Source organism: Pinus tabuliformis, chromosome 7, assembly GCF_031772625.1.
Source record: "Pinus tabuliformis cultivar Carrire ecotype Pingquan chromosome 7, CPIR1, whole genome shotgun sequence".
In the NCBI taxonomy this organism is placed as follows: domain Eukaryota; kingdom Viridiplantae; phylum Streptophyta; class Pinopsida; order Pinales; family Pinaceae; genus Pinus; species Pinus tabuliformis.
The window spans coordinates 1421164404-1421170044 of NC_142293.1; the positions used below are offsets into that span (position 1 = coordinate 1421164404).

General features: G+C 38.3%; 1 pseudogene; it reads right to left on the reverse strand.

The window, feature by feature from the left end:
• Positions 1-2616: 2616 nt before the first annotated feature.
• On the reverse strand, positions 2617-3687 carry LOC149252999 ((R)-mandelonitrile lyase-like pseudogene; annotated as a pseudogene).
• Between the last annotated feature and the right edge of the window lie 1954 nt (positions 3688-5641).

Consider the following 5641-nt stretch of genomic DNA (forward strand, 5'->3'; position numbering starts at 1 on the left):
GTTGAGCCATCAACAACCCTCAGACTTTCAATTCCTTTTACCTGATATCTCTCGTTAATCACAGAGCCAATATGACATCCTCCATGGAAATGCCAAATTGTGCTGACCTGATCACGGCAGAGCTGAGCAATGGCTGCATAGTCCCTCCTGTTATTTGGCAATCCCTGCCCAATGAAGTGAAACTCACGCGAGGAACTATTAGCTGCTGCATATGTAAATCTCTGCAGGGACCGTGTCTTGAGGAGATTTTTAACCACCCTCACGCCATGGACGCATTTTTTCAGGTCCGCAGGGTGTTTATAATAGTTGCATCGAACAGCCGGATCGTCTGGAGGATCCGTGGTGCGAAGCCAAAGCTCTCCTCTCGACAATGGAGATCCCAGCTGCTCAAATATGTTTCCTCTGCCTTCTGCAGTGCTGGCGGATTCGAGGTAAACTGCAGCGTTTTTTAGAGTAGCCTGAACCTGTATGCTGGAGAAATTAAGGGGTATAGGGGATTGCAAGGTTACGGTTACACGGGGGTTGTCTTGAATTCCTTGGCCTACTGAGGATAAACTTAGGACTAAAGGAATATTGAATTTCTGGAGATGTTCAGATGGGCCGATTCCGCTCAAGAGGAGCAGCTGGGGACTGCCTATGGCTCCTGCAGAGAGGATTACCTCGCTGGAACGCGATGATTTTTTGAGGAAAGCTTCATACGACTTACCATGGGCGTCGGTCAATTCTACTCCGCGGGGCTTCGGAGATGAGCCACCTTTATTTCGTCCAAGTTTTCATGACCCAAAACACTGAATCTACATTAGCAAGTCAGGATATAAATCTACTGGATCATAACTGAATGGATAATTACATAAACGTTAGCTAGGAAAATTGTGAAACTGCAGTAACTTGCGTTAGAATTTATTTAGATCGTAGATTTTGGAGATATTTGGAAATCTTAGGGATATGAGCTAGTTCAAATAATTAAGTGCATTCAAATTATTGAATTCTCTATGATTTTGGAATATTTTTTAATTTGAAATCCACACAAATATGCCCATATAAAAATAGTGTTGATATTAATTTTATTTGTAAATTTTGGTTAAGTTTGGTCAAGTTTGCCGATCATGGTTAATTGATATTAACTATGGTCAATATTTATTATTTATTTTAATCATAATCAGTTAATGTCAACAATAGTCAACTATGGTAAGCAAATCCACCTCATGCATATCTGTCTTCAACTAGCACAACCACATTAGTATATGTGTTTGATATACAAGATTTGCAGCATTTTCTATTGGAGTTGTTTTTAGTGCGACTTTTTGACTGTATATAACTTCGATTGTGCAGGGGTTACCCATCATGCTTGTGATTTCAATAAACTACTGATTTTAGAGAAAATAGATAGAAAAAACCTAACTAAAAAACTTCCAAAAAGTAGCACTAAAGACAACTCTTTTTCGACTTTTTGTAAGTCATGAAAATGACACCAATGGTTGTATGTCAATCACATTTACTAATGTGATTGTGCCAATTAGCTAAACAATATTAGCAACTAAAGTTGTGAAATTGCAAGATAAATTACATATTTGGAAATATTTGGGAATCTTGAACAAGGTCAAATAATTAAGTGCACTCAAACAATTGAACTTGCTCTTATTAATTAAGTGCACTCAAACAATTGAACTTGCTCTTATTAGTTGGATTTTAGAATATTTGATTTTGGAATATTTTTTTAAGATCAGAAGAACAAAAGCAGTCCTCATATAAACTCTATTACAAATTTTGGAATGTTCGGAAAATCTAATCCATAAACATAAAAATAAAAATAAAGTTAAATAATTATATTCATTTTTGTTTTTAGGAGTTTCAAAGTTTCATAATATTATGTCTACCAAGGTGTAGAACATAGGTCACCATAAAGTGTACAAAATTAAAGCACTTTGTAATGTAAAGGTCACGGCAAGAGCTAACGGGCATACTATAGGGCATTAAATGCCAGGCTACATGTGCCCCAGTTAACTCTTTAACACGCGCGCTTGTTTTTTATTTATCTATGTTAAAGAGCTAACAGGGGCGCATGTAGCCGGGCATTTAATACCCTATAGTATGCCCGTTAGCTCTTGCCGTGACAGTCACAGCGTCAATTAATGCACTCTGTAATGTAAATGACACAAATTTAATATTCTATGGGTAAAAATCCAGGCCTATTAAAGACTGGTATAGGACAAGTTAGGTGATCGTAGCTATTCAAACTACTAATTAGTCATAGAATCATCTCAAAACTCAAACTTACCCTTAAAAAAACACAATATTATAAATCTATATTCAAAATAAATATAACTTGGGAATGGTCTATATAATTTGAAACCAGGTGTATGATGAATTACCGTGAGGTGCGGTGGAATTGAAGAGAATCCTGCTGACAGTAGCATTGAAAAGGACTACGATAGTATTAGGGTTGGCAGTCTTGAGAAGATCTGCTGCTGTGTGTCTCATGTCATTGTTGTCGAAGGTGGACGCGCTGATCTTGGTTCCCTCCTTTTCACCCCACGAATATCCATGGTATGGAAGAACTCCTGCTTCTACAAGCCCATCTTTGAAAGCCGAGGACCAAGTCGAGAGGTGATCTGGTTAGGCATTTTGCTTCTCCACCCATTCATACGACTCCGTTACAAGGTGCTCGTCCCATTGCATCTTGCGAATATATTTGGAGCTGGCCCTGGTATAGAAGCCACCATTCAGAGCAGTACCGCCTCCCAAAACTCTGGCTCTATCTAAAGTTACTCCATCCTCCGAAATAAACCTCTGTGCTGGGGAACTGTAATTGCTAGCCTCGGCCAATGGCTTTCCGAAAGCATACCCGTTCTCGATGTCGGGATCTCCATATGGAGATCCTTCCCTCTCTATTACTAGAACAGAATAATTAGCAGAAAGCGTTGTGGCTAGTGGACAACCGGCCGTTCCTCCAATTATAATGTAATCGTAATTTCTTGAAGCTGCTTTCTCGGCATCCAAAGTGATAAACTCATACGGAAAACCTGCAGATCATCATAATCCCCACAAAGAACAAACAAGAAGCCATTAATTCTAAGAGCATCATTTGCTCAACTATTTCTTTTTGTTTTCAATGGAAGAAATCGTGCCTCTAGCAACATAGTTTTGTTTAGTATTAGACTATATGGGGCACCAAATCTCTATTTAATTTTTGGATCCATTTATATATTCAATATAGGCAACTATTTTTATCTTAATTATCCATTCTAGAAATATTTTGAACTTACAAACCTAAAGTTAATCTCACTTCTATCTATCCAATTCCAAAATTTTTCTAAAATCTACAATCCAACTCATATTCATCCAATTCCAAAATATTTTTAAAATCTAGAATCAAAATCAACACACATAACACCTAACTTAATTATCATACTCATCCCTGCTCTTACCCGAAGAGTTTGCAGCTGCCTCAGAAAGAAAAGCCTAAGAGCCTATTGCTAATGAATAGCATCAACAGAAACCGAAACCATGCATGAATATTGACCACCGTTATTGTCATCTCTGTCGCAAGGGATCCCTTGTTCTCTTTAGGTATCTCAATACTCGCTTGGCTGCCTTCCAGAGTTCCATACCTGGGTTACTCAAATATCTCCCTAGCATTCCGGTAATGAACGCAATATCCGGACGCGTGCATACTTGTGCATACATGATGCTACCCATGGCTGAGGCATAGGGAATATCTTTCATGAGGTTTTTATCTAAGTCAGTTTGGGGACATTGTTTCAGACTAAACTTATCCCCTTTTGATATAGGGGTATCTCCTGGTTTGCTGTTTTGCATGCCAAATCTTGTTAGAATCTTATCGATATAGTTCCTCTGGGATAACCTCAGAATACCTTGAGATCTATCTCTAAGTATTTCAATCCCTAGAACAAATGATGCATCACCAAGATCTTTCATTTCAAAGTTCTTAAATAAAAAATTCTTAGTTTGATGCAACATGTTCTTATCGTTACTGGCAAGCAATATGTCATCTACATATAAAACCAAGAAAATAAATTTACTCCCACAGAACTTAAGGTATATACATTCATCTACTATGTTAGACTCAAAACCAAATGAGCTAATAACTTGGTGAAACTTATAATACCATTGTCGAGATGCTTGTTTTAGCCCATAGATAGATTTCTTAAGTCTGCAAACCATAGACCCTGCATCACCTGATACAAAGTTTTCTGGCTGCTTCATATAGATCGTTTCATCAATGTCACCATTGAGAAACGCCGTCTTTACATCCATCTGATGAAGTTCTAAATCATAATGTGCTACAAGCGCCAATATAATCCTTAAAGAGTCTTTCGATGAAACTGGAGAGAAAGTCTCTTTATAATCAATGCCTTCTTTCTGTGTGAAACCTTTCGCAACAAGACGTGCCTTGTATTTTTCAACATTGCCTTTAGAATCCCGCTTAGTCTTAAATATCCATTTGCAACCAACGGGTTTCTTGTCTTTAGGCAACGGAACGATATCCCAAACGTCATTGTCATACATAGATTTCATCTCTTCATTCATGGCATTAATCCACATTTGAGAGTTAGAGCTTTCCACAGCTTGTTTGATATTAACAGGATCATTTTCAAACATGCCAATGTCAAACTCATGTTCTTGAAGATATGCATAATCCTTTGATTGTGTAGATCTTTTCTCTCTAGTAGATCTCCTAATTGGCACAGGCTCTAGATTTTCTTGAGGTTCATTTACAACTTGATCTTCAACAGGAGGAAGAACATCATTACCAACTTCTGACTCTCCCACAGGCCCTAGGCCATCAACATTTGTCATGTCAATGTGAGGGTTTGGGTTGGGTTCAGGTCCATTTGTGTTCTCTATTCCATGTTGAGTTTCTAACTGAGTTGTTTGGGATGATGAAGTTTGCACATTGTCAAAAGATGTATTTCTAAACGCAATCGGAATTTGAACAAAACTAGGACTTTGGTCCATAGTCTCATTCGCATTCGTCTCTTCTTCTTCAAAAATACTATCTTTTGTCATATCTCCCCCCACAAACTCATTATCCTCAAAAAATTTTGCACTTCCTGACTCGAAAACTGTATGTTCTGTTGGATTATAGAATTTGAACCCCCTAGATCGTTCAGAATAGCCTATAAAGTAACAACTAACGGTTCTTTCGTCCAGTTTCTTTTTGCTTGGCTTATAAGGCCTAGCTTCACATGGACATCCCCAAACTCTCAAATGATTCAAGCTAGGCTTGCGCCCAACCCATAACTCGTAAGGGGTCTTGTTAGCTGCTTTAGTAGGCACTCTATTAAGTATGTATGCTGCAGTCTTTAAGGCTTCTCCCCACAAATTCTCAGGTAGAGTTGTACGAGCAATCATACTTCTCACCATGTCTTTAAGGGTGAGATTTCGTCGCTCAGCAACACCATTCATTGCAGGTGAACTTGGCAACGTATACTGAGGCACAATTCCGCATTCCTCTAAGTATTTTGCAAAGGGACCTTGACGCTGTTCTCCTGATCCATCATAACGACCGTAGTATTCACCACCACGATCAGAACGAATGGACTTTATACGTTTGTTAAGTTGTAACTCAACTTCCGTTTTGAACTTTATGAACACGTCTAATGCTTCCGCCTTTTCT